The following is a 24,179-nucleotide window of genomic DNA, read 5'->3' on the forward strand; positions in this document are numbered from 1 at the left end:
ATACTCATTTATTGTGTTTTTAATTATTAATTTTTCTATATGTGATAGTGGATTTTCATCGATGAGTTCTTGAAACTTGGTTATTTTCCCTAAAACTATATATATATATATATATATATATATATATATATATATATATATAGGAAAATGTAAAAAAGCCAGAATGCTGAACTGGGAGCATAATTTAATTAAGATTTATTCTAACCGGTTTTCATTGCGATGAAGCAAATTATCAAGAAGGAGAATGAAAATGTTTTTTTACAAAGAAGTACAAAAAAGTACAAAATGAAGAAAATAATATATAAAACAATAATATATAAAAAAATAAATATACCCATACATTATATTGTCTTTGAGCAAAAAAACACTGTTACAACGCCAATATCCCTCCACACTCATAGATCTTGGAATAAAACGTGCCAAGGAACTTGACAAAAACACACTAAAAACCAACCAACATAATAACACACCCAACCCCAAAATACTTCCATACATCTCCACCCATAACCCCAATAACATCGAAGCATTCACCATAATTAAACAAAACCTCCCCTTACTCACCACAGACCCGAAAATGAACAATATCATTAATACACACAAAGTCCTTAAATGCAAAAGACAACACAAATCTTTGAAAACATTATTAACCAATTCCAAACTACATACACCACTTCCACCCCCATCAGTTAAAAAATGTGCACGCCCTAATTGTGGCACCTGCCCTTACCTACTTGAAGGCTCTGAATTTACCTTCAAACGAGGAACAAAGTTTAAAATTAAAACCAATTTCTCTTGTTCCTCGAGTAACCTCATTTATGTCCTTACTTGCGCAGGTTGCCAAAACTTCTATATCGGACAGACGAGCCTCCCATTACGTAGAAGAGTAGCTGTCCATAAGGAACAAATAAACCTCCCCCAATACCGCCAAATTCCACTCAGTGGCCACATAGACTCTTGCGCCAGAAACAAAAACCCTAAATTCATTATATTCCCTTTCTATCAATGTAAAGACAGAATCTCCACACAAGAAAGAATCAACAAGGAGAATCTTTTCATAGAGAAATTCCAACCATTTCTTAACACACACACCCCTCAGTGACCTTATTTCTCTATGAACAGACACAAACTTCCTGTTTTGAAAAAAAGAGCTCATAACTCTAACTAAAAACACTTGTCTCCCCTTACACACACTTCCTGTTTTGACACCACATTTCCTGCTTAACACAAACCTTTAACCCTTTTTTTAAACCTAACAAAACTCAACTCTCATGCATCCTTATTTTTCCTACCAATTTATACATGAACTACTATTGAACTACAAAAGCTCAAAGACAATATAATGTATGGGTATATTTATTTTTTTATATATTATTGTTTTATATATTATTTTCTTCATTTTGTACTTTTTTGTACTTCTTTGTAAAAAAACATTTTCATTCTCCTTCTTGATAATTTGCTTCATCGCAATGAAAACCGGTTAGAATAAATCTTAATTAAATTATGCTCCCAGTTCAGCATTCTGGCTTTTTTACATTTTCCTATTATTTCTCCACCTGCGGTTAACACAACCCCACTATTTACTGACTTATATATATATATATATATATGTACATATATATATGTGTGTGTGTGATTTAAAAAAGATTTTTTTTTATTGCCCACAAGGGGCCAACACAGAGGGGAATATATGTGTGTGTGTCTGTGTTTGTCCTGCCAAACGTCGCTTGACAACTGATGCTGGTGTGTTTACGTCCCTGTAATTTAGCGGTTCGGCAAAAGACACCGATACAATAAGTACTAGGCTTACAAAGAATAAGCTCTATGTTTGATTTGCTCGACTAAAGGCGGTGCTCCAGCATGGCTGCAGTCAAATGACTGAAACAAGTAAAAAAAAAATTATATATATATATATATATATATACACATACTTGTGTTGGTGGCACATAAAAAGCACCATCTGATTGTGGTCGATGCCAGCCCCGTCTGGCTCCTGTGCCAGTGGTACATAAAAAGCACCCACTACAGTCTCATGTGTTTGGCATTAGGAAGAGCATCCAGCTGTAGAAACACTGCCAGATCAAACAGGATCCTGGTGCAGCCTCCTGGTGCAGCCTCCTGGTGCAGCCTCCTGGTGCAGCCTCCTGGATTCCCAGACCCCAGTCGAACCATCCACCCTATGCCAGTATGGAAAACGGACATTAAACGATGATGATGACAACAAGCTCTTTGAGTTTCTGTTTACCAATTGCACTCACAAGGCTTTGGTCAGTCCAAGGTTATAGTAGAAGACACTTGCCCAAGGTGCCATGCAGTGGGACTGAACCTGGAATCACGTGGTTGGGAAGCAAACTTCTTACCACGTACACACACACACACACTTAGTGTTTTATGCTGAAGTATGGAAATATTATCGGGTTGCTATGTGAAGCACACTTTCTAGCATGAGTGGTACTTCTGCTGCTGCTACTACTACTACTACTACTACTACTACTACTACTACTACTAATACTACTAATACTACTACTACTACTATAACTATTCGTCTTTCTAGTGTTATTCAAAGAGGCATCTGTGTGGCCATGCTTCATTAAGCTTTGTGTGCAGTTATGGAGAGAGAAACAATTTTTCACTGCATTTTATATCAAAGTTTACCAAATATGAAAGGATGTTCAATGTAACGGACATACACGCTGCATGCATGTATGTATGTATGTATGTATGTATGTAGATTTGTGAATGCGTGTATGTATGTACGTTTATGAATATGTGTATGCATGTATGTTTATGAATACATGCATGCATATGTGTGTGTGTATATGTATGTATACACACACAGACAAAATATACCATACCTACATGTATACAAACATTATACTAGATAAATATATATATGCGTGTGTGTGTATATATATATATATATGTGTGTGTGTGTGTATGTATATACTCAGTAGGCATTTGTCTATCTGTATACGTATATATATATATATATATATATATATATATATATATATAATATACTTGCAATATGTGTATACTCATATATAAGCTTGTGTTTGTATGTATATGTATGTACATATACATGCAAACATTAAATGTATAGGTATATATATATATATATATATATATATATATATATATATATACATATATATATATATATATATATATATATATATATATATATATATATATATATATATATATATATATATACGTTTATACTAAGGCCTTGGGCTATCTGTATACAAATATATAATATATATACAGCATGTGTACACTGATATATAAACTTGTACACAGATATATATATATATATATATATACATATCTATATATGTGTGTGTGAGTATATATATATATATATATATATATATATATATATATATATATATATATATATATATATATATATATATATACATATCTATATATATGTGTGTGAGTATATATATATATATATATATATACACATACATACATACATGCATGCATATACATATATATACATATATGTCTCACTCAATATCTGTCTGTCTGTCTATGTGTGTGTCTGTGTGTGTTTACGACAGCCCCCTAGATACTCCATACATGTGTAATAACTGAAGGATCACAGTTTTAACCTACATCATTTCTGTTTCCTGTAACTTGGCTAATGAAGCTTAGAATTTTCAAATACTGTCATACTCAGGTGTGTATATATGTGGGAATGTGTATACATATATTTATACACACACACACACGTCTGTATATATATATATATATATATATATATATATATATATATATACATGCATACTGTGAAAGGTGTATGCATATATTTATATAAGTACGTGTATGTGTGTATATACATATATGACTGCATATATAGACACATATATGTGTATATATGTGAATGTGTGTGTGTGTGTGTATATATATATATATATATATTGAGGGACTCTATGAAGATGTATATAAATATACTTTTATACGCAATCTTTTGTGTATATTATTGTGCGTATATATATATGTATATTTACAGATATAATTATATATAATATATATTATTATACGTAATTACATATATCTGTGTGAGTGTTTGTATGTGTATATTATGAGTGCAATATATCTATACATACATATATATATAAATATGTGTATATATGTATAGACAGATAACTGGAAGAGATAAAATGGATGTAATGATGTAGAAACGAAGCTACAAGTATGATGGATTGTTCTGTCAAAGAATGACATGGACATAACATTATACTAGTTACCTCCCTGGGGCCGTGAAGATGGAGATGGAACTGGTAGCATTGGTGGTGGTGGTGGAGGTGGTGGTGGTGGAGGTGGTGGTGGTGGAGGTGGTGGCACTTGTGGTGGGTATTGCTGTTGTTTAGCCCCAGGTCAGTCCTGGTCTGGTCCAACAGACCTATGATCAAAGATGTTCTACTTGTGACCATCCTGTCTTTTTACTCAGACATAGTGTTATTTCTTTACTACCCACAAGGGGCTACACACAGAGGGGACAAACAAGGACAGACAAACGGACTAAGTCGATAATACCGACCCCAGTGCGTAACTGGTACTTATTTAATCGACCCCGAAAGGATGAAAGGCAAAGTCGACCTCGGCGGGATTTGAACTCAGAACGTAGCGGCAGACGAAATACCGTTAAGCATTTCGCCCGGCGTGCTAATGTTTCTGCCAGCTCGCCGCGGCCATCCTACCTTTCATTCAGACATAGTGTATCTAGGACTACATTATCAAATGTGTTTCAGGATGGTAAAATATAATCTGATTGAAATTTGGCTGCCATTACTAACATATCATGGAACCATGCAGACATTCCTTTATTTGGATGTGTGTGCTAGTGTTGGTAGTTGTGGTGGTTGTACTAGTTGTGGTACTGTTGATACTAGCAGTATTGGGTTGTGTATATGTTGTAGTATTGGTGGTGTTGAAGTGTAGTACATCAAGGTGGTTGTGGTGCTAGTGCATGTAGAGGTGGTGATTGTGCTGGTGTATGTTTAGGGGATAGTGGTGTTGTGGTCTTTCTATATGTTTAGGTCATAGTACTTGTGGTGAAATGTCTAGGTGGCGGTGGGTTGGTGTAAATATACATATATAGGCGCAGGCATGGTTGTCTAGTAAGAAGCTTGCTTCCCAACCACATGGTTCCAGGTTCAGTCCCACTGCGTGCCCCATTGGGCATGTGTCTTCTGCTATAGCCTCAGGCCGATCAGAACCTTGTGAGTGGATTTGGCAGACAGAAGCTGAAAGGGGCCTATCGTATATATATATATATATATCGTATATATATATATATATATATATATATATATATATATGCATATGTTTGTGTGTCTGTCTTTGTGCCCCCACCATCACTTGACAACCGATGTTGGTGTGTTTATGTCCCCATAACTTAGCGGTTTGGCAAATATAGACTGATAGAATAAATACTAGGTTTACAAAGAATAAGTCCTAGGAATAGCATGGCCACAGTCAAATGAATGAAACAAGCAAAAGCAAGATATGTATATATATATATATATATATATATATATATATTTATTAATTGAAGTGAACAGTATTATATATCCACTGTGGTTTCACACTAGGGATTCAATGAATTGTTTGGTAACAGTCTGATTATGTAACCCTGTGCTCTTTAGAGGTAGCCGCCATGGAATGAAATATGGCGACTGCTTGCACTTGTTGGAGGTGAATAAGACACATCCAGTTTTTGGTTGGTGTGAAAAAAATTATGAAATGACACAAGCAGGAGATTACGTCAAGAGTTATGTCCCTTGGTATGAAAGCATCGTCACTGGGGGTGGTTTTGTTGCAAGTTGGTGAAAGCTTTCTGGAAAAGAGTTTATGGGGAACGTGTGCGTCCTTGTGGAAATAGAATGTGTCAAGTGGTACTATATGTATAACTTTTGCCAGGAGGGATATATATATATATATATGATATAATATAGGATAAAATCTTTATAAGAATTTATCAAGTAGTCAGCGTGAAAAAACCCCATAAGGAAAAAAACTCATCGTTTTTTTCCCATAAATATATATAATAATTTATATAAGGGCATTAACTATATAGTAATGACTTTTTTAGTCCCTCTAAGCGTGAGACATTACTATATAGTTAATGCCCTTATATAAATTATATATATATATAAATATATATATATGAATTTAATAAATGGAGTAATACGCATATGTTAAATGAATTCATTTAACATATGCGTATTACTCCACTTATTAAATTTTTATATTTACTCAAATACCCAAAATAACAAGGAGTTTCTACCTCATAAACAGGAGTTACACCACAGTCATTTTGTGGTCTTTGCTACCCTGGTATCTATTAACCAAATATATTTTGTCGGGTTTAATTATTAAATAAGAGAAAATAAATACATATAATAAAATATAATAAAAAAAAAATATATATATATAAATATCAATACTGATATAGGGTAAAATTAATAATTAATAATTTTACCAAGTAGTTCGGTATGTTAAAAGAACTATTATCGGTAAGCTTATACAAGAATTTTATAATTAGGAGCATAATTATAATTAGGGATCAGCAAGATTGCTTCACCATATACTGAAATTTAGAAATAGCAGTTAAATTCTATTCCACTACCATAAGATATCTCCCAGACAGCAATACTCCAAACTCTTATGGTAGAGGAATAATATTTAACTGCTATTTCTAAATTTCGGTATGTGGTGAAGCAATCTTGCTGATCCCTAATTATAATTATGCTTATAATTATAAAATTTTTGTGTGTTTATATGAAAGAGAGACAACAAAGGAATAAATGATTATTTTAACTGCATTAGCTTACAACTGTTTCTGCTATTAGATGGAATGGACTCGTAGTTGAGTACCTAAATAACACCTCATAGCAATGTTTCTCAACCTTTTTACCCTTGTGTAACCCTTAAAATGAATTACATGTCTCAAGGAACCCCTGCACAAAAAAATTTATATACCCTATGTTTCTCATATTTTTTCATCATAGATGAATATATATATATATATATATATATATATATATATATATATATATAAATATATATATAAATATATATATATATATATATATATATATATATATATATATAAAGAATATATATATTCTTTTCTACTCTAGGCACAAGGGGCCTGAAATTTGGATGAGGAGCAGTCGATTAGATCAACCCCAGTATGCAACTGGTTCTTAATTTATTGACCCCAAAAGGATGAAAGGCAAAGTCAACCTTGGCGGAATTTGAACTCAAAACATAAAGACAGACGAAATACTACTAAGCTAACATTTCTTATTTCTTTATTGTCCACAAGGGGCTAAACATAGAGGGGACGAACAAGGACAGACAAAGGGGTTAAGTCAATTACATCGACCCAAGTGTCTAACTGGTACTTAATTTATCGACCCCGAAAAGATGAAAGGCAAAGTCGACCTCGACGCGGTACCTTATATTATATATATATATATATATATATATATATATATATATATATATATATTACGATCATGAAGTTAGCATTAGCTTATCTCGCTCTTTCTAACGGAACCCCTAGGAACTTTTTTGCGGAACTCTAGGGTTCTGGGAATCCCTGGTTGAGAAACACTGCCTTATAGCTTCATCAGAGCCTTGAATATGAAGTTTGATTTATTTGAGAAAGAATTACATTTGTGTGTATATAAGGAATGGCATCAACAATGAGAAAAGTTAATACAGGTGTATATAAGGAAAGGGTATATCCAAAAGGTAATTAAATGCATCAGTGGAAATAGGTGTACACATGTGTATGCAGGTACTCTGAGATGATCGCCAATACAGACTGACTCACACACACCAAACCCTAACTCACAGACACACATGTATTGAGTTCTACACCAGGTTAATAGACTTGCAATGCCTAAGTGAAGTGTGTGTGTGTGTGTGTGCAGTGTGGTGTTGTGTGGTTGTCTTATGTATAGGTTATAGTAGATGTGGTGGTAGTGTCTAGGTTGTGACATTGCTAGTGGTGTGATAATGATGTTGGTAGTGGTGGTGGTAGCATGGTGGTAGTAGCATTGTGTGTGATGATGATGGTGGTAGTTGTTGGTGGTAACAGGGTATGCTAATGTTGGTGGTGGTAGTGATATTGGTGTTAGCGGCATGGAGTTGTGGTTGTGGTTGTGGTGGTAGTTGTGGTGGAGATGGTGATGTTGTATGTCTGGGTAGTAGTGGCGGTGGTGTTGTTTTAAATTGATGTAGTGAGGTTCAGAGGTAAGGTGATTTGAAACCCTCACCTCTCTTCCATTCTTGATGTCAGATCAGTGTTTGTCTGGGACTGCGGGGTGGGGGAGAGGGGGAAGAGCATGCAGGGGCCACAAGAAGACCTGTAGCTTGACTCATGTGTGTATGGGTGTGTGTGTGTGTGTGTGTGTGTATGTAGAACTGTGTGTAGGGATGTGTAGATGCTTGTGTGTGTGAGGCTGTGTAGGAACTTGTGTGTGTCTATGTGTTTGAGTGTGTGTGTGTATGTAGAACTGTGTGTAGGAATGTGTAGATGCTTGTGTGTGTGAGGCTGTGTAGGAACTTGTGTGTGTCTATGTGTTTGTGTGTGTGTGTGAGTGTGTGTGTATGTAGAACTGTGTGTAGGAATGTGTAGATGCCTGTGTGTGTGAGGCTGTGTAGGAACTTGTGTGTGTCTATGTGTTTGTGTGTGTGTGTGTATGTAGAACTGTGTGTAGGAATGTGTAGATGCTTGTGTGTGTGAGGCTGTGTAGGAACTTGTGTGTGTCTATGTGTTTGTGTGTGTGTGTGTATATAGAACTGTGTGTAGGAATGTGTAGATGCTTGTGTGTGTGAGGCTGTGTAGGAACTTGTGTGTGTCTGTGTTTGTGTGTATGAATGTAATTGTGTGTGTGTGTGTGTGTGCATGTGTATGAATGTAATTGTATGTGTATGAATGTAATTTCGTGTGTGTGAATATGTGTGTGTATGAATGTAACTTATATATGTTTTTGTGTGTTTGTATGAATGTAACTGTGTATGTCTGTGTGTGTATAAATGTCACTGTATGTGAATGCGTCTGTGTGTGTGTATGAATGTAACTGTTTGTCAGTGAGTGTGTGTTTATATGTCTGTGGTTATGTGAATATATGCATGTGTGTGACTGTGTAGAATTGTAAATGTGTGTGTGAATTTGTGAATAAGTGTGTGTGTGTGTGTGTGTGTGTGTGTGTGTGTGTATATATGACTCTGTATGAATGTAAATGTGAGTGCGTGAATATGTTTGTGCATGTCACATGAATGTGTGTGTATGTCTGATTATATGCGTATGAATGTAACTATGTCTGAATGTGTGTGCATGTGTGCATGACTGTATGTGTAAATGCAACTGTAGGGTATAAGTGAGTTTGTGTGTGTATATGTGTGTATGTATGCAACTATATGTGCAAATGTGACTATACATGTGTGAGTCAGACTGTATTGTGTGTGTGTGTGTGTCTTTGTATCTGAATGTATGTGTGTATGTGCTATTATGTGTCTGTGTGACACTGTGTGTGTGTGTGTGTGTGACTCTGGCTGTAGTGTGTATATGACTACGTATATGAAGATGCATGTATATGGTTGTGTGTGTGTTTGTGAGTGCATGGATATGTGACTATATGTATGTATGTGTGTAGCTTTGTGTGTGCCTTTGTCTGAGTGTGTGCAAATGTACATCTTATTTCTTTATTGCTCACAAAGAGCTAAAGACAGAGGGGACAAACAAGGACAGACAAAGGGATCAATTCGATTACATCGACCCCAGTGCATAACTGGTACTTAATTTATCAACCCTGAAAGGATAAAAAGTCGGCCTCGGCGGAATTTGAACTTAGAACATAACGGCAGACAAAATACTGCTTAGCATTTCGCACAGTGTGCTAACGTTTCTTATTTCTTTATTGCCCACAAGGGGCTAAACATAGAGGGGACAAACAAGGACAGACAAAGGGATTAAGTCTATTTCATCGACCCCAGTGTGTAACGGGTACTTAATTTATCAACCCTGAAAGGATGAAAGACAATGTCGACCTTTGCAGAATTTGAACTCAGAACGTAACAGCAGACAAAATACCGTTAAGCATTTCACCTGGCATGCTAACGATTCTGCCAGCTCACCACCTGCAAATGTACATCTGTCTATCAGTGTGTGTGCGTCTGTATCAAAGTGTCCGTGTGTGTTCATGTGTCTGTACATGACTGTACGTGTGTGAATATACTTTTTACCTGGTTTCAGCCATTAGACTGTGGCCATGGTGGGGCATCACCTGGAAGAAATTTTAGTCAAACGAATTGACTCCAGCCCTTAGTTCATTTTTGTTCCAAACCTGGTACTTATTCTATCAGTCCCTTTTGTTGAACTGCTAAGTTATGGGAACACAAACACACGAACACCAGTTGTCAGGCAGTGATGGGGAATGGACACAAACACACATACACACACATATGTATACACACAGATATATTTTTTCCACACGTAAATACTGAACAGTATATATGAAGGATAAAATCCTTTTAAGAGCCGAAAAATTTGCCAGCAACCAGCCATGAAGATTGAACCCTTCCACTATCCGGTTGGAGTGCTCTACTCCTTAAGCTAAACTGCCGACTGGCGAATTCTTCTGCAATTTTAGAAGTTATAAAGTTATCCAGAAATGCGAGATGTCATATATATTATGTCATATGTTTTTTTTTCTTGCCTTTAACCCTCCAACGCAGAGTATAGGCCACTTATAATTGAATTCCATGTCGCATAATTTTTCGCTTCTGTACTTATACTCTGCCATGAATGTCCCCCTTTCTCTAGTTCCTTTTGTGTTGATCTACGCCACGAGTTCTTAGGCCTACCTTTGTTTCTATATCCATCCAGATTCCACTGTAAAGCACTTTTCGCTACATTTGGTGTGTCTTTTCTAATTGTGCTACCAATCCACTTCCACTTTTTCTTAAATATTTGCTCCCTAATCGAAATTTGATTCGTTCTTTGTCATAGCTCCATATTGCTTATGTGTTTGGGTCATCTAATTTTAAGTATAATATGCAAGCACCTGTTGATGCATACCAGCTTCACCTCTCTATGCCACTGATGTTATCCAAGGGAAAGGCAAAGGGGCTGATACAGCTTGGCACCTGTGACGTCACAACTCATTTTTACAGCTGAGTAAACTAGAGTAACGTGAAATAAAGTGTCTTGCTCAAGAACACGAAACAGCCAATCATAAAATCGCACTCACTACCTCATGATTGCGAGCCATGTGCCTTAACAACATAAAATGAACCTTAATGCAGATGTTTATCTACTTATCTACCTGTCTTTTTTACTGTTATTAGTCTGCAGAAATTACAACCAAGAGTTTCAGGCTTTGGTGTGATGAATATTGACAATATACTCATGCTTTGTGTTTCGTTATCCTGTTTGATTCACAAGACCTATCAGTTTTTTTGTTCTATATTTAAGAGATGAGGAATTATTTACATTATTTACATTTTGACGGATTTTGTCCTCATCTTGTATGTTGTTAACACAACGTTACGGCTGATATTCCCTCCACGGGCATATGGCATAGTGGTTAAGAGCGCGGGCTACTAACCCCAAGATTCCGAGTTCAATTCCAGGCAGTGACCTGAATAATAATAATAATAATTATAATAATAGAGCCTATTTGACTCTATAGACTCTATAGAGTCTATTATAAAAATAGTCTATTTGACTCTATATCTTCAGGAGGAGTTATCTCAATCCTTTCTATATTAACCAAAATGAAGTAGATTGACAAATTTATTTTTTGAACCAGTTGAAGACACACAAGACGTCGAAATATTATTCATTAGATAACAATGGCACTCTTCTTTTAATTTTGACTAATTATAATAATATAGAAAAATACCTTAGGAATGAGAACCCAGGTTCGAAATTTCCCCAAGACACCTGATGAAGGCTGGAGGGTATATCATCCAAAACGTGCTAACAACAAACAAGATGAAGGCAAATATCCCTCAAATGTAAATAATGTAAATAATGTATCTGTTTTTCTGTTCAGTGGTCTGTCTGTTTATCTATCTACTCTTCCATCTGTCTATCTATCTCTGTCTATCTCTATCTATCTCTCTCTCTCACTCTGTCTCTATCCATTAATCTCTCTCTGTCTGCCTCTATCTATCTGGTCATCTATCTGTCTATCCATCTCTCTCTCTCTCTCTCTCTCTCTATCTCTATCTCTATCTATCTATATCTATCCATCCATCTCTCTATCTCTCTATCTATCTATCTATGTAGCAAGGATGGCACGTGTGAACGACGGAGCCATCTTGAGCATAACCCTATGAACAAGAAATAAAAATAAAACAAAAAGGCAAAAGAGAGACACTTACTGTTATAGTTTCTTCAATGAGAATATTGACCAAGGTTACCGTGGTCTTTTCCGTAGGCTTTTCCTTCCACGGCTAAACCTAAACTGTCCTCCCCTCTTTTACACGAGAACATTACTGTGTGATACACGATCCCTATTGATCGGCCTTTCCTTTTTTTTTTTTTCGATCCCTTTTGATCGAACTCCCCCTTTTTCCCTTCCTACGATCCCTTTTGATCGACACCACCACTTTTTTTTTCTTTTCTTTTCTTTTTTTTTTTCCCCCTCCCAAAAAGAAAAGCTCTACATTGTATTTGTCCCATCTTCGTTGAGCCCTGTGTGGCTAATAAAAGAAATGTATCTATCTATCTGTCTATCTATATATCTATCTATCTATCAGTCTGCCTCTTAATCTATCTATCTATCTATCTATCTATCTACCTACCTACCTATCTATCTATCTATCTATCTATCTATTCCCCTCTCCATCTATCCACTGTCTGTCTGTCTGTCTGTGTTGACATACAGCCAAATATTCCAACAAATATACAAATATCCATACCTCATAAACATATCTGGTTGTATATATGCAACTACATACATACATACATACATACATACATACATACATACATACAAACAAACAAATCACACACACACATGCACACATTCAAACAGTCATACACACTCCCTAAATACCTACAAAGTCATTCTCTGAGCTTTCCAAACTGACCCCTTTAATCTGACTGATCTCTGATCCTTAAACTCAAATCTTAATCACATTCTGGTTTCCAAACCCTGCCACCCTCCACCACCGTCTGCGCGTGTGTGTGTGTGTGTGGGGGGGGGGGGTAAGGAAGATACAACATAGCCACAGGTGGGAAGAGTGGGGGGGAGGTGATGTATATTTAAGAAACTACCCCTTAACACACCCCCATACACACACACACAAGCCCGTCCCCACCTTCCCTTCTGACATCTACTCTATCATTTAAGAAGCGGGGATGGCTTTGTATGATGGGTGAGATGAGGGGGGGGGGGTGAAGATGCGGTGGGAGGCATGGAAAAGAGAAATGGGAGCCAGGGCTTGCTTTTTGCTGCTCCCTTCTAAATTGCTCAGCAATAGAAAGAAGGATGCAGTCGCCCCCCCCCCGCCCCCCCTTCATCGCTGCCCCCAACACAGTGCTGCCTCCTGCCCAACTTGTCCCTGAGATTGTTTTATAAATACAAATTAATAAGTATCTGGGGTGGGTAGGGGTGGGGCAGGTTGCTGAGGACGGTGGGGATTGGAGTGGTGGTAGTCGTGATGGTGGTGGTGAAGGTGGTTATGGTGGTGGTGGTAGTGTTCGGGTGGTTGGTGGTAGTAATGGGTTTGGGATGGTGATGGTGGTCATTGTGTTGGGGTAGTGGTGGTGATAGTGGTCTTGGTGATGGTGGTGCAGATTGTGGTAGTGGTGGTGATGGTGGTGGTTGTGTTGGAGTGGTGATGGTGGTGGTGGTAGTAATGGTGGTGGGGGTGGGGTCGTAGTGTTCGGGTGATTGGTGGTAGTAATGGTGTTGGGATGGTGATGGTGGGGGTTGTGCTGGGGTAGTGATGGTGATGGTGGTAGCGATGGTAGTGGTGGTGATAGTGGTCTTGGTGATGGTGGTGCAGATTGTGGTAGTGGTGGTGATGGTGATGGTTGTGTTGGGATGGTGGTGGTAGTAATGGTGATGGTGGTGATGGTAGTGGTGGTGATAGTGGTCATGGTGATGGTGGTGTAGATTGTGGTAGTGGTGGCAGTGGTGGTGCAACAAGTGCTGATGATGATGGTGTATGTGGTAGCAGTGGTGTTCTTGATGATGTTGATGATAATGATGGTGGTGGTTGTAGTATTGCTGATTATAGTGGTGTTGATGATGGTAGTGGTTGTGGTGCTGGCAATGGTGGTGGTTGTATTGGCGGTGGTGGTGGTGGTGATGGAGGTGATGGTTATAGAAGTAGTGATAGTGGTAGTTGTAGATATTTTTCTCTCCTCCCACCATTCACAACCACCACTATCACCACCACCACCACCATTGCCACTACTGCCATCGCCACCTCCACCACGACTATCACCACTACCATCACCACTGCCATCACCACCATCACAACCACCACCACCACCACCAGCACCACAGCCAACTTTTTTTTTTCAGTACCCCCCCTCCCCCCCGCTCAAAAAAATCAAGCTTGAAATACCAGCCAAAATCTCTCTTAAGCCATAGTATGCAGTTCCTAAACAGGATAGCCATGGTTGGATTAATCCCATTAAGGCTGATTTGTCGTAATAATCAAAAATAAACAGAAAATATAGGCCTGGCTGTGTGGTGTAGAAGCTTGCTTTGCAACCACAGGGTTCCAGGCTCAATCCCACTGCATGGCACCTTGGGCAAGGGTCTTCTACTCTATCCCAAAGCTGATCAATGCCTTGTGAATGGATTCGGTAGATGGAAACTATGTGGAATCCCATCATGTATATTCTTTTACTTCAATCATTTTGACTGCGGCCATGCTGGAGCTGTATATATACATATGCATTTATATATATATATATATATATATATATATATATATATATATATATATATATATATATATATAAAATGTGTGTGTGTGTGTGTGTGCAAGGCAATGCAGTGAATATTGTGAAGGCACGTGGCTTAATGGTTAGGGTATTTGTCTTAATGGTTAGGGTATTACAATCATAAGGTTGTGAGTTCAATACACAGCAGCATATTGTGTCCTTGAGCAAGACACTTCATTTTCACTTTGTTCCAGTCCATTCAGCTGGCAATAATGAGTAGTACCTGTAATTCGAAAGGGGTCAGCCTTGCCACATGCTGTGTTACTCTGACTCTTCCTGAGGACTACATTAAGGGTCCACGTGTCTGTGGAGTGCTCAGCCACTTTCACATTAATTTCATAAGCAGGCTGTTCTGTTTCCACATTCCTAAGTCTGTGATCCATATTGGCACAGGTTGTTTTGACCCGGCTTGTCTCTTGATCATGTCAGTAGAGTGGAGAGGGTCTGTGAAGTGCTGGTTTGTATTTGCTGACATTTTGCATGGCCATTGCCTCTTGAATGCACTGGTCAGTGATGGTCTTCCTCAGTCACCACTGGACGTCTGCCATATCTATGTATGCCTGTATGCATGTATCCATGTGAAGGCGCATGGCTTAGTGGTTCGGGCATTCGGCTCATGATTGTAAGGTTGTGAGCCTAGTATTTATTCTATCAGTTTCTTCAGAATGAAGACAGCTGTATCAAGAGGTACCAATCTCTAAAAGTTGGAGGGAACACGGGGAAAGGATAGACCCAGGAAGGTGTAGGACGAAGTGATGAGAAAGGATCAACAGATGCTGGGGCTCACAGAAGGGATGACAGGGGACCAAGACCCCTGGTGGTTTGTTGTGCCTGAAAAGATGCCAAGCGTTGTGTCCTTGAGCAAGACACTTTATTTCATGTTGCTCCAGTCCACTCAGCTGACAAAAATGAGTAGTACCTGTATTTCAAAGGGCCCGTCTTGTCACGCTGAGTCTCCCTGAGAACTATGTTAGGGGTACACATGTCTGTGGAGTGCTCAGCCACTTTCACATTAATTTCATAAGCAGGCTGTTCTGTTTCCACATTCCTAAGTCTGTGATCCATATTGGCACAGGTTGTTTTGACCCGGCTTGTCTCTTGATCATGTCAGTAGAGTGGAGAGGGTCTGTGAAGTGCTGGTTTGTATTTGCTGACATTTTGCATGGCCATTGCCTCTTGAATGCACTGGTCAGTGATGGTCTTCCTCAGTCACCACTGGACGTCTGCCATATCTATGTATGCCTGTATGCATGTATCCATGTGAAGGCGCATGGCTTAGTGGTTCGGGCATTCGGCTCATGATTGTAAGGTTGTGAGTTCAATTCCCGGCGACGCGTTGTGTCCTTGAGCAAGACACTTTATTTCATGTTGCTCCAGTCCACTCAGCTGACAACAATGAGTAGTACCTGTATTTCAAAGGGCCGGTCTTGTCACACTCTGTGTCATGTCGAATCTCCTTGAGAACTACATTAAGGGTCCACGTGTCTGTGGAGTGCTCAGCCACTTGCACGTTAATTTCATGAGCAAGCTGTTCCATTGATTGGATCAACTGGGACCCTCGTCGTCGTAAGCAACGGAATGCTCCTATGTATGTATGAATGGATGCATGCATGCATGAATGTGTGTATGTCATCATCATCATCATCATCATCATCATCTAATGTCTGTTTCCCATGCTGGCATGGAATGGACAGTTTGACAGGAACTGACCAGCTGAAGGGCTGTTCAGGTTCCATGTCTGTTTTGACATGATTTCTACGGCTGGATGTCCTTCCTAATACCAACCACTTTACAGAGTGTACTGGATGCTTTCTATGTGGCACCAACATGGGTGTGTTCATGTAGTATCGGTACAGGTGCTTTTTTCATGGCACCAGCACCCATAAGCCTGCAAGGTCAGAAACGCTCAGCTGAAGGGGAATGCATGCAGGGGACAAGCCATAATTTTACTTAGCTTGTAGAGTCTTTTCAAACACAGCAAACCCTCCAGGGGTCTTGGTCCCCTGTCATCCCTTCTGTGAGCCCCAGCATCTGTTGATCCTTTCTCATCACTTCGTCCTACACCTTCCTGGGTCTATCCTTTCCCCGTGTTCCCTCCAACTTTTAGAGATTGGCACCTCTTGATACAGCTGTCTTCATTCTGAAGAAACTGATAGAATAAATACTAGGCTTACAAAGAATAAGGCCTGGGGTCAATTTATTCAACTAAAACCCTTTAAGGAGTTGCTCCAGCATGGCTGCAGTCTAATGGCAATTACATGGCCATGCTGGTGCAGTCTTCTCTCTAACTCGCTACATCTGATGCCTCGTATACCCAGTTTTTCTCTCAAATCCTTTACATTCTGTTGTATGTTCACGCTGACATTACCCATCCATTGGGACTCTCTGGCATCTTTGTGTCTATGTTTGTCCCCACATGTCTCTGCTTGACAACCAGTGTTGGTTTGTTTATGTCCTGTTACTTAGTGGTTTGGCAAAAGAGCCTCATAGAGTAAGTTTTAAAACATAAGAACTTTGGTGAATTTCTTTGACTGAAAGTCCTTCAGTGTGGTGCCCCAGCTTGGCCACAGTCCAAAGATAAAACATTCTTTTATTCTGTTACATGTTTCAGTTATTAGACTGTGGCCATGCTGGAGCACCGCCTTAAAGGGTTTTAGTCGGAAAAATTGATCCCAGGCCTTATTCTTTGTAAGCCTAGTACTTATTCTATCAGTTTTTTTGCCGAACTGCTAAGTTACAAGGACGCAAACACACCAACACCAGTTGTCAAGCGATGGTGGGGAGGACAAGCACAAAGTTACACACATACAGATATATATATATATATATACACACACACACACACACACACATACAATGGGCTTCTTTCAGTTTCCTTCTACCAAATCCACTCAAGGCTTTGGTCAAACTGAGGCTATAGTAGAAAACACTTGCCCAAGGTATCACATAGTGGGACTGAACCTGGAACCATGTGGTTGGGGGGCAAGCTTCTTACCACACAGCCACACCAGCACCATATGTGCATTTCCTCCAAATAAGGAAATCTAGATTCAGTGTGTTCCTTGAAGCAGCTAGAAATAACAGCCAAATCTTAGTAAATTAAAGTAAGCTCTCTGGATATTGTACATGGAGATCCACATTATCTGAAAAGGAAAATGAGATTGGATTGGGATGGCTTAGGATGGTCACTTTTTGGAACAACTTTGATCATAGGTACTGCTGTACTAGGTCATACCTGGGGTTAAACAGCAAGTATGTGTTCACTATGGTCACCACCACCATAATCACAACAGTAACAGCAGCAACAACAACATTATGGCAGATAGTAACAACGAAACATCAAGGCACACATGTATACATATATACACAAACATGCACATACACACGAACACACACATACATATATATATATATATATATATATATATATATATATACACACATGAAAATACACTCGTGCATATATCTCTAGACAAACACATGCATGTGTACACACACACACACATATATACATCCATACACACATACACACACACATTTATATATGCCTGTGTGTGTGAATGGATGTTTATATATACATGCATATATATGTGCATGTATATATGTGCGTATGTATGTATGTATATATATATATATATATATATGTATATATGTATGTATATATATATATATATATATATGTATATATGTATGTATATATATATATATATATATATGTATGTATATATATATATATATATATATGTATGTATATATATATATATATATATATATATATATATATATGTACACATGTATGTATATAAGTATCTGTATGTATATATATATACATACACACACATATATCCGTGTATGTATGTAAACACGAGTTATCTGTTATGTTAACCTCCTGTGGTACAAAAACTCATCAATCATTGCAGACAGATACATCCTCCAGCACACACACCCACACACCCACACACTACTGTATACATACGTTTGTAGTGCCTCCCCACGTAAACGCATGCTCAAAATCACAAAACAGCAAAGAAACCCACTCACAGGAGCACGCACATGCACATACACACGTGCGCATTACACCGAGGCACCTTAGGTCCTCAGTAAAACTTTATATTTACAAATAACTACACAAGCAAAGATATCATGAACAACAGGTGGGGACGGGGAGAGGAAGGGGTTTCAGACGTGACAGGAGACGGAGGGGAAGGAAGAAGAGATGAATGAGGGAAGGTGCAGATGAGGGAGAAAGGAGGGTAGTAGACTGAGGGTAGGACAGAGGAGATGAAGTGAGAGCATCTAAGGGGGGGGGGGAACAGAAGACCACAGATGCAAGAAAAAAATGGTGGAGAAGTATATAAGAGACGTAAAAAACGAAGATGGTACATGATGGAGAAGATGGAGGAAAAGAAGGAATATAATAACTATTATAAGAAGAATGTTTTAGAGAAGACAGGAGGTTAAAGAAATAAATAAATGCTTAAATGAAGATGAAAACCTGTAGAGAAAGAAGAAATAGAGAGAGATGGGTTTATTGGTAGACAGATAGATAGAGATGGATGGATGGATGGATGGATGGATGGACGGTTGGACAGAAAAATGGTTAGATAGATATACGAACAGAAATATAATAAGTATTGTGAGAAGAATGTATCAGAGAAGACATGAGGTTAAAGAAATAAATGTTTAAATGAAGATGAAAACCTGTAGAGGAAAAAGAGAGAGAGAGAGAGATAGGTAGATAAGTAGATAGAGAGATAGGTTTATAGGTAGACAGAGATGGATAGAGAGATAGATTGATAGATAGATAGATGGATAGAGAGATAGGTAGATAGATAGATAGATTGGTAGATGCACAGATAGATGGATGGAGAGCTATAGAGTGGAAGAATGGATAGACAATAATGCGGTTAGATGGAAAGGTATGTAGGTACACAGAGAGATGGATAAATAGTTAGGTACATAGATGCGTAGGTAAATGGATGGAGAGCTAAATAGAAAGATGACTGGCTGGATAAGATAGATAGATGGATGGATAGAAAGGTAGGTAAGTACATAGATAGGTAGGAAGAATTAGATGGATGGGTAAGTAGATGCCAGAGAGAAAGATAGGAAGGTATGTAGATAGGTTGATAGATACACAAGTGGATGGCTGGAGAGCTAAATAGATGATTGATGCATGGATGGCTAGGTGGATAGATGAATAGTAAGGTAGGCAGGTAGATAGATGGATAATAGATATATATATATATGTGGGTAGATGGAAGGAGAGCTAGAGAGAAGGATGGACAGATGGATAAGTAAGCAGATAGATGGATAGATAGACAGACAGACAGACAGATAGTTAAATAGATAATAGGAGGGATAGATAGACAGATAGATAGGTGGGTAGGTTAGTGGATTTTTCATGTAAGGTTCTATAAGTAAAGAAATGTACAGCTGCAGACATGGCTGTGTGGTAAGAAGTTTGCTCCTTAACCACTTGGTCCTGTACTAAACACCAGTTTGGTTTGGTCTGGTTTCTATGGCTGGATGCCCTTCCTAATGCCAACCACTCCAAGAGTGCAGTGGGTGCCTTTTACATATCACTGCCATGGGTACCTTCTATGTGTCACCGCCACATATGCTTTGTATGTGTCACTGGCACAGGTGCCATTTACGTGTTACCAGCACCAGTGCCCTTTACATGTCACTAGCGCGGGTGCCTTTTCCATGTCATCGGCACAGGAACCTTTTTTTTTACTTGTCACCAGCATAGGTACTTTTTATGTGTCACTGTCACAGGTGCCTTTTATGTGCCATGAGCCCGGGTGATGATGATGGGGACGACAATTATGATGAAGATGCTGGTGAGAACGATAGATATAGTTATGGCAATGTTAGCAATGATAATGATGATGATAGCAATGGTGACCATGAGGTTGATGTGAGTGAAGAGGATAATGCTGATGATGAAGATGACGATGATGATGATGATGGTTGTTGTTGGCACTCCGTCACTTATGACGTCGAGGGTTCCAGTTGTTCATGATCAACGGAACAGCCTGCTCGTGGAATTAACATGCAAGTGGCTGAGCACTCCACAGACACGTGTACCCTTAACGTAGTTCTCGGGGGTATTCAGCGTGACACAGTGTGACAAGGCTGACCCTTTGAATTACAGGCACAACAGAAACAGGAAGAAAGAGTGAGAGAAAGCTGTGGTGAAAGAGTACAGCAGGGTTCGCCACCATCCCCTGCCGGAGCCTCGTGGAGCTTTAGGTGTTTTCGCTCAATAAACACTCACAACGCCCGGTCGGGGAATCGAAACCGCGATCCTATGACCGCGAGTCCGCTGCCCTAACCACTGGGCCATTGCGCCTCCACGATGATGATGGTGATGATAGTGATGGTGATGATGATAACAAAAATGTTGGTAATGATTATCATAATGAGGATAATGAAGATGATGATGATGATGATGACAGCGATGATGCTATTAGCAATGATCATGAACATGACAAAAACCACGATAGTGATATTAACGATGATGATGATGATGGTGATGATGATGATGGTGGTGGTGGTGGTGGTGGTGGTGGTGGTGGTGGTGGTGGTGGTGGTGGTGATGATGGTGATGGTGGTGATGATGGTGATGATGATGATGATGGTGATGATGGTGATGATGGTGGTGATGGTGGTGATAGTGATGATGGTGATGATGATGATGATGGTGATAGTGATGATGGTGATGGTGATGGTGATGATGGTGATGGTGATGGTGGTGATGGTGATGGTGATGGTGATGGTGATGATGATGATGATGGTGGTGGTGGTGGTGATGGTGATGGTGATGATGATGGTGATGATGGTGATGATGATGATGGTGGTGATGGTGATGGTGGTGATGGTGATGATGGTGATGATGATGGTGATGATGGTGATGATGATGATGGTGATGGTGGTGATGGTGATGGTGGTGATGGTGATGGTGGTGATGATGGTGATGATGGTGATGATGGTGATGATGGTGATGATGGTGATGATGGTGATGGTGATGATGATGGTGGTGATGATGATGATGGTGATGATGATGATGATGATGGTGATGATGGTGATGATGGTGATGATGGTGATGATGGTGATGGTGATGATGATGATGGTGGTGATGGTGATGGTGGTGATGGTGATGATGGTGATGATGGTGATGATGGTGATGATGGTGATGATGGTGATGATGATGATGATGATGGTGATGATGGTGATGATGATGATGGTGATGATGATGATGATGGTGATGATGGTGATGGTGATGATGATGATGGTGGTGATGGTGATGGTGGTGATGGTGATGATGGTGATGATGGTGATGATGGTGATGATGGTGATGATGGTGATGATGATGATGATGATGGTGATGATGGTGATGATGATGATGGTGATGATGATGATGGTGGTGATGGTGATGGTGGTGATGGTGATGGTGGAAGCTACTTTTCTGCTGTTGCCGCCGCTGCCGCTGCTGCTGACAACGACAATGATTATTATTATTATTTATCACCATTGTTGTTGTTGTTGTTGTTGTTATTACTCAGCCCCTAACTGTTCCTTAAGGTGTGTGTATGGGAGTTCGACGAAGCCCTGCTCCTAGGTAACCCCTGACATTTATCAAAACGGTGTCTGCTGGGATACTCTTGGAGAGGCGAGGGGGGGGGGGGGGGCAGATCGCTTAAATCTATTAAAAAGTAATCTTAGTGTAAAAGTCACGTGAAAAATCAATACAAAGTGATTTCCCTTATTTATGAGAACGGTCTATTTGTCTGTCTGTTTGTCCTTACCCCACTTCTCTCTCTCTCTCTCTCTCTCTCTCTCTCTCTTCTGTGTATATATATATATATATATATATATATATATATATGCATACTTATAGTGGTATGTATTTGTTTGTATATCTATCTTTCAATGTATTATCTATGCCTATCAATGTGTCTCACTATCTGCTTAACTCTTGGTCTATCTCGTCTGTCCGTCTATCTATCTATCTGTCTGTCTATCCGTCTATCTCTCTATCTATCTATCTATCTATCTATCTGTCAGTCTGTCTGTCTGTCTGCCTGTCTATCTATTTGTCTCTCTGTCTGTCCATCTATCTATCTATTTGTCTCTCTGTCTGTCCATCTATCTATCTATTTGTCTGTCTGTCCATCTATCTGTCTAACTGTCTGTCCACCTCTCTGTCTGTCTGTCTGTCTGTCTATCTATCAGCCTCTCTGTCTATCCATTTATTTATTTATTCATCTGACTGTCTATCTGTCTATCTATGCTTATCTTTGTGTGTGTCTTTGTGTCTGTCTATTTGTCAATCAATCTAATCTATAGATGGACAAATACATTGTGTTCTTGAGCAAAACACTTCATTTCACTCCAGAAACAGACTCTCTTAAATACCTGGATGTGAAGGTGCATGGCTCAGTGGTTAGGGTGTTGGACTCATGATTGTAAGATTGTGGTTTCAATTCCTGGATCAGGCAATACATTGTGTTCTTGAGCAAAACACTTCATTTCACTCCAGAAACAGACTCTTTTAAATGCCTGGATGTGCATTATATATATATATATATATATAAGACAGGCTTCTTTCAGTTTCCGTCTACCAGATCCACTCAAGGCTTTGTAGAGAGAAATAGCCAAATTAGCCCTGCTTATTAAGGTACTATACAGATTACATGATAGTCTTGACTCCCTGTCACCCTTGCCTGAGATTTCACTACATTCCTTGGGTGCTCATGGTGTCCCCCCACTCCCCTGCCCATTACACTACTCAGAATCTTGATACAGTATAGGTGCAAGTATGGCTGTGTGGTTAAAAAGCTTGCTTTGTAACACTGTGCTTTTCGGGTTCAGTCTCACTGCATGACATCTTGGGCACCTTGTTTCTTCTACAACCCAAGGTCGGACCCATGTGTTATGAGTGAATTTAGAAGGCAGAAACTATGTGGAAGACGATCGTTGTGAATTTATATATCTGTTTACTCTTTGCTCTTTTACTTGTTTCAGTCATTTGACTGTGGCCATGCTGGAGCACCACCTTTACTCGAGCAAATCGACCCCAAGACTTATTCTTTGTAAGCCTAGTACTTATTCTATCAGTCTCTTTTGCCGAACCGCTAAGTTACAGGGACATAAACACACCAGCATC

The 24,179-nt window shown here is 39.0% G+C and overlaps 1 protein-coding gene across 3 annotated transcripts in view; it reads left to right on the top strand.

Moving 5' to 3' along the window:
• Nucleotides 1-380: 380 nt before the first annotated feature.
• Nucleotides 381-24,179, top strand: part of LOC106876278 (uncharacterized) — a 1,065,409-nt gene continuing 1,041,610 nt past the window's right edge. For all 3 annotated transcript variants that reach the window (XM_089345612.1, XM_089345610.1, XM_089345611.1), the window contains exon 1: nt 381-1,341. The gene's annotated coding sequence lies outside the window, so the exon portion shown is untranslated. The remainder of the gene's footprint in view (nt 1,342-24,179) is intronic.

Source organism: Octopus bimaculoides, chromosome 29 (genome assembly GCF_046866305.1).
Source record: "Octopus bimaculoides isolate indiv1 chromosome 29, ASM4686630v1, whole genome shotgun sequence".
Lineage (NCBI taxonomy): Eukaryota > Metazoa > Mollusca > Cephalopoda > Octopoda > Octopodidae > Octopus > Octopus bimaculoides.